The following is a 10,000-nucleotide window of genomic DNA, read 5'->3' as shown; positions in this document are numbered from 1 at the left end:
GAACAGAGCAGGTGACAGGAGAAGTGACTTGTCCCAAAAACAGAGTAATCCAAGTGACTGAATCTTCGGTGTAAATACACACTGTGAGTAACGTCCCAAACACAAATCCACGTGATAGAATCTTCGGTGCAAAAAAACACTGTGAGCGAAGTCCCAATAATTATCCAAGTGACAGTATCTTCGGTGTGAATACACACAGTGAGCGAATGTCCAAGCAAATATAATCCCAATGAACAATCCAAAAAGCTAACACTGGGTGAGTGACAGTCTGACAAAAGCAGGATATCTTCAGTGTCTTAAACACACGAAAAACGAATAGGGTCAAAGACAGTCTTGAAAAACTCACCCAGGCGCTGTGCGTAAAGAGAGCAGGATCATAAAGGGCGAGCGCGTCGCCACGGGGAACGGGTTGTCCAAGCGGAATACTTCTTGAATATCCTGGGAGGCAAAGCACAGGGAAAAACAGCAGGCAAGGAAGGAACGGCGAATGCTGCAGATATATCAAAACGATCCAACAAAACTTGAATGGGGAAACGGGGTATATATAATCAAAGGAATGCTTAATTGACAAGCTGTGACAGCTGCGGGATGAGATTGACAAGCGTGTGGTTGGGGAAGCACCAATCAAACGGCGTCTACGGGAAGAAGCGTGTGAATAGGGGAATGCAATTGATTAACAGAAAACTAAAGGAAAGAGCGAGTAGGCTTAAAGGAACAGAGCGAGTAGGTGAGCAACGGACAAAAACCTCACAGTACCCCCCCCTCCACGGGAGCCACCCGGCGACCAGGCCGACCCGGCTCGTCAGGATGGGCACGATGGAAGTCAGTGATCAAGCCGGGATCCACGATGAGCTGTCGGGAGACCCAGCTCCGCTCCTCAGGGCCGTAACCCTCCCAGTCCACCAGGTACTGGAACCCCCGACCCCGCCGTCGAACGCCCATCAACCGGCGGACCTGCCACTGGGGGTGACCATCCACCATCTCGGGAGGCGGAGGATCAGGAGCTGGAGGCATCAGGGGACTGAGGGAGACGGGCTTAACCCGGGAGACATGGAAAACGGGGTGAATGTGCATGGACGCAGGAAGTTCCAGACGCAGGGCTGCCGGACTGAGTACCTTCAGGACCTTGAAAGGCCCGACGAAACGGGGGTTAAGCTTCTTGGCCGAGGACCGAAGCGGGAGGTCCTTCGCGGAGAGCCACACCCTCTGCCCAGGGTGGTAAGTCGGCGCAGGAACCCGGCGCCGGTCGGCCCCACGACAGGCGCGCTCAGATGTCCGGAGCAGCGCAGTCCTGGTGATCTCCCAGACCCGTCGGCAGCGGTCGAGGTGGACCTGCACGGAGGGAACTGCCACTTCCGTCTCCTGTGCGGGGAAAAGAGGGGGTTGGTAGCCCAGGGAAACTTCAAATGGTGAGAGGCCGGTGGCGGAACTGACCATGGAATTGATGGAGTACTCAACCCAGGGAAGGAAACGGCTCCAGGAAGCTGGTCTCTCGGCTGCCACACACCGAAGAGCAGACTCCACGCTCTGGTTCATCCTCTCCGTTTGTCCGTTAGTCTGGGGATGATAACCAGAGGAAAGACTGACCGTCGCCCCCAATCCCTTGCAAAAAGCCCGCCATACCTGGGAGGTGAACTGGGGCCCCCGGTCAGAGACGATGTCCTGGGGAAACCCATGAAGGCGGAACACGTGGTGAGTCATGAGGTCCGCCGTCTCGGCCGCTGAGGGAAGCTTGGAAAGGGCCACGAGGTGAACCCCCTTGCTGAATCGATCCACCACGGTCAGAAGGCAAGTGTTCCCCTGGGAGGAGGGAAGACCTGTGACGAAGTCTAGCGCCACATGTGACCAAGGACGGCTCGGAACGGGAAGTGGCTGTAAAAGCCCGGAGGGTGCCTGGTGCGAGGCCTTGCTGCGGGCACAGACCGCGCAGGCCAATACGAACTCCTTGACGTCGTTCCGCATGGTGGGCCACCAGAAACGACGAGCCAGGAAGGAGAACGTGCGATGGACGCCCGGGTGGCAGGCGAACCGGCTGGTATGGCCCCATAGCAGCACCCGGGACCGGACAGAGTCGGGGACGAAGAGACGATGAATCGGAACGTTGCTTGGAGCACGCTGGAAGCGTAGGGCACGTCTAACCACCCCCTCGATGCCCAAGGTGATGGCTCCTACCACCCTGGCCTCCGGGAGGATGGGAGTCGGGTCCTCAGAGGGTGGGAGCCCCCTTGGAGTGTAACCGGGACAGGGAGTCGGCCTTCGTGTTGCGGGAACCAGGACGGAAAGTCAGCGAGAAGTCGAACCGACTGAGGAAACTGGCCCATCTCGCCTGCCGACCGTTGAGGCGCCTGGAAGCGCGGATGAACGTCAGGTTCTTGTGGTCCGTCCAGATGGTAAAAGGCTCCTCGGCCCCCTCAAGCCAATGACGCCACTCCTCCAACGCAGCCACGACCGCCAGCAGCTCCCGATTGCCGGTGTCGTAGTTCCTCTCGGCAGGGAGGAACCGACGCGAGTAGAAGGCGCAAGGATGTACCTTCTGGTCCGTAAGCGAACGCTGGGATAAGACAGCCCCCAGTCCAGTATCCGAGGCGTCCACCTCTACAATGAACTGTCTCTTGGGGTCAGGGTGGAGCAAGATAGGGGCGGAAGTGAACCTCTTCTTGAGGGAGCGGAACGCAGCACATGCCGCTGGGGACCAGTCGAACGGCAGAGCGGGAGAGGTCAGTCTGGTAAGTGGCTCCGCCACCTGACTGTAGTTCCGGATGAACCTTCGGTAGAAGTTGGCGAACCCGAGGAAACTCTGTAACTCCTTCCGAGTGGTGGGTTCAGGCCAATCCTCCACAGCTTGGATCTTGCGAGGATCCGCTCGGGTCAAGCCCTTCTCAACGATGAAGCCCAGGTAGTCGACGGAGTCGGAGTGGAAACGGCACTTCTCCGCCTTGACGAAGAGCCAATTGTGGAGGAGGCGCTCCAGCACACGGCGGACATGCTGGATGTGCTCCTCGAGGGTCCTGGAGAAGATGAGGATGTCGTCCAGGTACACCACCACGAACACCTCCAGCATGTCACGAAGGACGTCGTTCATGAGTGCCTGGAATACCGCCGGGGCGTTGGTGAGGCCGAACGGCATCACCAGGTACTCGTAGTGGCCCCTGGGGGTCTTGAAGGCGGTCTTCCATTCATCGCCCTCACGGATACGGACAAGATGGTAGGCACTCCGGAGGTCCAGCTTGGTAAAGACGGTAGCCTGGGTGAGTGGCTCGAAGGTGGAGTTCATGAGAGGAAGAGGGTACTTGTTCTTGATGGTGATCTCGTTGAGCTGGCGATAGTCGATGCAGGGTCGAAGGTCCCCGTCCTTCTTCCCAACAAAGAAGAACCCGGCCGCCACCGGGGAGGAGGAAGGCCGAATGAGTCCTGCTTCCAAGGACTCAGAGATGTACTGTTCCATCGCCTTCTTCTCCGGAACGGTCAGACTGTAAAGGCGGCTGCCGGGAAGGGGAGCCCCTTGGCGGAGGTCGATGGCGCAGTCGTAAGGGCGGTGGGGTGGAAGGGCCTGAGCCCTGGACTTACTAAAAACCTCCAAGAGGTCGTGGTACTCGGGAGGTATGGATGAAGAGTCCGGAGGCGACTCACCAGCGGGCCTCCGGGGCGGGGGACAGGACGCCGCCTGCAGACACAGGGCGTGACAGGAGGAGCTCCAGCCCTTGATGGTACCGGAGGACCAGGCGATGTGGGGCTCGTGCAGCGCGAGCCAGGGCCTACCCAGGACCACCGGGACAAGAGGGGATTGGGTGATAAGGAACTGGATTCTCTCAACGTGGTTCCCAACAATGGTCAGCACGACAGGGCAGGTGCGTTGAGAGATGTCGGCCAGGCGGTGTTGGTCCAATGCAAAGATCTCCAAAGGCCTCACAAGGTCCTCAAGTGGAATGTTGGCTCGGGTAGCAAACTCGAAGTCGAGGAAATTCTCATCTGCCCCAGAGTCGATGAGTGCCTCCACCGTGGCTCGTTGGTCCGCCCAGGCCAGGGTGACGCTCATCAGATGGCCAGGTGGTGCGCGGCTCTGGGAATGGGAAAAACGGCTCACCAGGATTTCCCGGGGTCTCGGCGAGCCTGGTCTTTTGGCCGGGTGGGGCAGTTGGCGACTCGGTGTCCCTCCCTTCCGCAGTAGAGGCAGAGACCGGACCTGAACCTCGCCTCACGTTCAGCCTGGCTCAGATGAGAGCGTCCCAGCTGCATGGGTTCCTCCTCGCGAACCGAACGGGAGGGTACGCTACCACCAGTCGTGTTGAGGGCAGGGCGACCAGCAGTAACGTCATGAGTACGGGGGGTCCGGGGTCCCTCAGGAGGTAACAGTCGGGTCCTCTCACGCCTTCTCTCCTGGAGGCGTCCGTCGATGCGGATGGCGAGGCTAAACAGGTCCTCGAGGGAGTCAGGCTCCTCCCGGGTAGCGAGCTGGTCCCTGACTGCGTCACTGAGCCCCCTCAAGAAGGTTAGGCGAAGTGCAGGGTCGTTCCATCCACTCTCCACCGCCGCCAGTCGAAACTCCAGGACGTAGTCAGTTACCCCGCCGCTCCCCTGTCGGAAGGTACCCAACCGGGCTCCAGGGTCCAGACCACGGGCTGGATGGTGGAACACCCTGCGGAGCTCAGCCACGAAGTCTGGATAGGAGAAACAAAAATCTGCATCCATTGCCTAGGAGGAAGTGACCCACTGGGCAGCCCGGCCTGAAAGCAAGTTAGTCATATAGGCCACTTGGGCTCCTCTGGAAGTGAATCGACTGGGTTGATGACGGAAAACCAACTCACATTGCATGATGAATGTGGCACACTCCTCGGGATTGCCGTCGAACAGCCGTGGGACAGAGAGACGGGGTTCCCGAGGTGCGGGATCGGGAAGCGTGGGAACTGCTGGGGCTGCGGGGAATGCTCCTGAAGGAAGTGAGGGAATTAAAGCGTTAACGGTGTCGCTCAGCGTGTGAAGCTGACCGAGTATACTTGACTGTTGTCCAGCCAGAGCGGCCAGGGACCCTTGAATAGGCTGGACCTGTTCCCTGAGATCATGCACCGCAGCCGCAGCCCTCTCTAGTTGGTGACTGTGATCCTTGGTCAACTCGATCTGATTACCTAGTGCTGTTCTGACTCTCTCTGTGTCGGCTGGGGTCGTCATTTTGGTTGGATCGTAATGTTATGGTTTGACACCGACCCCAAACGCTACGACACAAAGAGAGTTGTTTCAGAGTTGCCAAAAACAAGGGCTTGTTTTATTTCACTAAATAACAGCATAAACTTGGTAGAGAACAAACAAAGACTGGGATACAAGCATAGATGAATGTTGCTGCTCTGCAGCTTCTCCCGGGATGGTTCGTCTGGGGAAGCAGACGGTGACGTCAGAGCCGCTCTGCAGACTCCTCTCGGCAGCTCTCCGAGGTGGTAAACGGACCGAGAGGGAGAGAGGGAGCGGGTTAGCTCAGAGTACAGTTGGGAACAGAGCAGGTGACAGGAGAAGTGACTTGTCCCAGAAACAGAGTAATCCAAGTGACTGAATCTTCGGTGTAAATACACACTGTGAGTAACGTCCCAAACACAAATCCACGTGATAGAATCTTCGGTGCAAAAAAACACTGTGAGCGAAGTCCCAATAATTATCCAAGTGACAGTATCTTCGGTGTGAATACACACAGTGAGCGAATGTCCAAGCAAATATAATCCCAATGAGCTACAATCCAAAAAGCTAACACTGGGTGAGTGACAGTCTGACAAAAGCAGGATATCTTCAGTGTCTTAAACACACGAAAAACGAATAGGGTCAAAGACAGTCTTGAAAAACTCACCCAGGCGCTGTGCGTAAAGAGAGCAGGATCATAAAGGGCGAGCGCGTCGCCACGGGGAACGGGTTGTCCAAGCGGAATACTTCTTGAATATCCTGGGAGGCAAAGCACAGGGAAAAACAGCAGGCAAGGAAGGAACGGCGAATGCTGCAGATATATCAAAACGATCCAACAAAACTTGAATGGGGAAACGGGGTATATATAATCAAAGGAATGCTTAATTGACAAGCTGTGACAGCTGCGGGATGAGATTGACAAGCGTGTGGTTGGGGAAGCACCAATCAAACGGCGTCTACGGGAAGAAGCGTGTGAATAGGGGAATGCAATTGATTAACAGAAAACTAAAGGAAAGAGCGAGTAGGCTTAAAGGAACAGAGCGAGTAGGTGAGCAACGGACAAAAACCTCACACTAATAAGAACGAGCGAAACAGGCTATATAATGCTTCTTAGTTTTCAGCATGATATGCGTTATTTAGGTAGACCTATTCGACATTTTTGTTTTTGTTTATTTATTAAGTTAATATATAAACAGTGTTTCGAATATCTAAAACAAAAACAAAAATTTATATTTGGCTATATAATATAATGCTTCGTTAGTTTTCAGCGCGATATGCGCCTATCTGTTATTTAGGTAGACCTATTGGACATTTTCGTTTTTGTTTATTTATTAAGTTAATATATAAACAGTGTTTCGAATATTTAAAACAAATACAACTAAAAAAATTTTTTTAAGTCTAAATAATTTTTTTTGGGGGTTTCATTCGGGCTAGGGCTTCAAATGTTGCATCACAGTCGGGCTTATTGTCGGGCAGGGCCTGAACGTCATGGGCTCGGGCTGGGCACAGGCTTCATGTCAAGGCCCTTGCAGACCACTAATAGCAACGCTACTCACCCCAGCCCTTCGTGACTGCACTTCGCGGTACCATCCGTTACATATATATATATATTAGGGATGTTCAATGTTGGCTTTTTTACCGATATCCGATATACCGATATTGTCCAACTCTTAATTTCCGATACCGATATCAACCGATACCGATATATGTAGGGTTTCCCCCCCAAAAAAACGGAATCATTTCAGGTAATTAACATTACCTATCTCTTGTCGTGGAATTAACACAACATTATGCATACTTTTGACAATAAATAAAATAAGCTTGCCTGGGTAAATAAAGGTTAAATAAATGTTAAAATATATTATCGGTAGGCCGATAATATCGGACATCCCTACTATTAGGGATGCACTGAATATTCGGCCACCGAAAATTTTCGGCCGAAAATGGTTAAAAAGGGCACTTTCGGCCGAAAGGGTTTAAAACTTTTAGCACCGAAAATATATCACCGAATGTCAACTAACAGGGTTACGTTCGTAACCTAACGTGTTGTTGTGATGACATAATCAAAACGCGGCTACAGACATAGCATGCGCAACGTGTAACGTGAGCAGCTTGGCAGCTCTTCCTGCGTTCTGCAGCCTGTGATAACTAACTCCTGTTAGTAAACTCCGCGAGCAACGCATCCAATAAATGCGTCTTTAACATGCTTTATATCCTCGACATTACTATATGGCCGTCACGGTTAAAAACCTTTTTAACTAACGTTAGCGTTAAGCTAGCTAACAACGCTTCCATTCCTCTTTCACTCGTCTCTCAAGTTCAAGTTCAAGTTCAAGTTCTTTAATAGTTGTCATACAGAAGTACAGAATACTTTCATACAAAATGCTTCTTACTGTTACGCTCCAGAGACTGTGCTAGACAAGATAGTATCAAATAACATAATAACATAATATAGCATGAATTTAGAAGAAGAAAATGAGGTCACAGTGTTCGGTATAGACATATGTACAATGTTCTGAGTTACCATATAATATACAATACACAATACTATGCAGTGTACTAATGTACAGTACTATCTAGTGCAAAGCAGAAATGGGATGAGGTACAATTTTAGGTACAATTTACAGTAAGGTGTACGAGTTGTAGTGCAATCCTTCATCCATAAATATAAAGTGTGGGGAGTGGGTGCTACAGTGTGTTTGTTTAAAGTGGGTGTGTGCTATAAGTGTGTGGAGTGGGTGCTACAGTGTGTTTGTTTAAAGTGAGTGTGTGCGTGTGGATGTGTGTGCTATGTGCGTTTGGTGGTTGTTGTTGTGTAGTGTTCATTCATTGTACGTTTAGCAGCCTGATGGCCTGGGGATAGAAGCTTCTTCTGAGTCTTTCTGTGCTCGCCTTGAGACTCCTGTATCGCTTGCCTGACCGCAGCAGTTCAAAGAGGCAGTTGTTCGGGTGACTGGAGTCTTTAATGATTCTCTTAGCCTTGCCCTTGCAACGCTTGTAGTAAATGTTCTGGAGGGTGGGGAGCCCCCCTCCAATTGTGCGTTCGGCTGAACGTGTCACTCTTTGTAGTCTGCTTTGGTCTTGTGCAGTGCTATTCCCAAACCAGGAGGTGATGTTGCCGGTCAGGATGCTCTCTATTGTACATGAGTAGAAGTTCTTAAGGATCTTCTGGCTGACTTGGAACTTCCTTAGGCGCCTGAGGAAGTAGAGGCGTTGTCGTGCCTTCTTCACAACACTGTTAATGTGTGTGGTCCATGTCAAGTCCTCGGATATGTAGGCTCCGAGGTACTTAAAGCTGTTGACTCTCTCAACCGGTGCCCCGTCGATGCTGAGGGGGCTGTAGTCCTTGACCCCCGACCTCCTGAAGTCCACAATCATCTCCTTTGTTTTGCTGACGTCCAGGGAGAGGCTGTTTTCCTGGCACCATCCCGCCAGGACCTTGACCTCTTCCAGGTAGGCCCTCTCGTCGTTGGCAGAGATCAGGCCCACCACCACTGTGTCGTCAGCAAATTTGACGATTGTATTGCTACTCCGCTGAGCCACACAGTCGTGTGTGTACAGGGAGTAGAGGAGGGGACTCAGAACACAGCCCTGGGGGGCCCCTATGTTGAGGGTGATGGATGAGGAGGTGCAGTTGCCTGCTCTCACCACCTGGGGTCTGCCAGTCAGGAAGTCCAAGACCCACTGGCAGAGGTCATAGCCCAAGCCCAGGTCCCTGAGCTTGGCTATGAGTATGGAGGGGACTATGGTATTGAATGCCGAGCTGTAGTCGATGAATAGCATTCTCACATAGTTCCCCTGCCTCTTGTCCAGGTGTGATGCTGCTGTGTGCAGCACATGGGATATGGCGTCCTCCGTGGACCTGTTGGGGCGGTATGCAAATTGCAGGGGGTCCATGTTGATGGGGAGGGAGGAGCAGATGTAGCCCTTTACTAGCTTCTCGAAGCACTTCATGGCTATGGAGGTGAGAGCTACAGGGCGGTAGTCGTTGAGGCAAGCAGGCTTGGATTTTTTGGGTACAGGGATAATAGTGGACTTCTTCAGGCAGGTGGGGATGACAGCCTGTTCTAAGGACAGGTTAAATATGTCAGTGAATACTGGGGCCAGTTGGTCGGCACAGACTTTTAGGACGCGGCCGGGGATGCCGTCTGGACCTGCTGCCTTCCTGATATTCACTTTTTTAAAGGTCCGCCTCACCTCATGCTCTGTTACCCTGAACACTGCGCCTCCATCAGCAGCCGACCCCCCCCCCCCATTGCCGAGGCTTGTGAGCTGGTGTTGTTATTACCAGCATCAAACCTCGCATAGAAGGTATTGAGGTCATTTGCTAAGGAGATGTCACTGTTCAGTTTGAGGGAGGCGCCTTTGTAGTCTGTCATCGTTTTGAGCCCCTGCCACATAGCTCTAGAGTCAGCTTGTTCAAACTGGAGTTCAATTTGATCCCTGTAGCGTCGTTTGGCCTCTGACACAGTCCTCCTTACGTTGTATCGCGCCACCTTGTGGTCATTCATGTTGCCTGCCTCTAGGCCGTCGTTGTATGCTTTGGTGCGCTCTCTCAGAGCTTCACGGACGGATTTGTCTACCCAGGGTTTTTGATTTGGGTAAACTTTCATTTTGGTAGTGGGGATTGTTTCTTTCACCCTAGTACAAACATAGTCCAGCACTGTCTCCGTGTAGGCATTAATGTTATCTGTGTCGCGGAACACATTCCAGTCTGTGTTGTGAAACACTGACCGGATCGTATCCTCTGACGTCACATCCCATTTCTGCACCTCTCGCGAGACTACGGGAGTACTTTTAATTTTCTGTCTGTACTTTGGTGAAAGAAAAATTGATG

At 52.5% G+C, this 10,000-nt stretch overlaps 1 protein-coding gene across 1 annotated transcript in view; it reads right to left on the bottom strand.

The window, feature by feature from the left end:
- LOC311247964 (polypeptide N-acetylgalactosaminyltransferase 14-like) overlaps window positions 1-10,000 on the bottom strand; it is a gene marked incomplete at both ends in the record, with an annotated part of 84,458 nt that overhangs the window by 69,351 nt on the left and 5,107 nt on the right. The gene's annotated exons all lie outside the window — the stretch shown is intronic.

The sequence above is a fragment of the Notolepis coatsorum genome (assembly GCF_963971535.1).
Source record: "Notolepis coatsorum genome assembly, contig: SCAFFOLD_765, whole genome shotgun sequence".
Lineage (NCBI taxonomy): Eukaryota > Metazoa > Chordata > Actinopteri > Aulopiformes > Paralepididae > Notolepis > Notolepis coatsorum.
The sequence above is the reverse complement of the archived record's forward strand: the minus strand, read 5'-3'. Positions and strand labels throughout refer to the sequence as shown.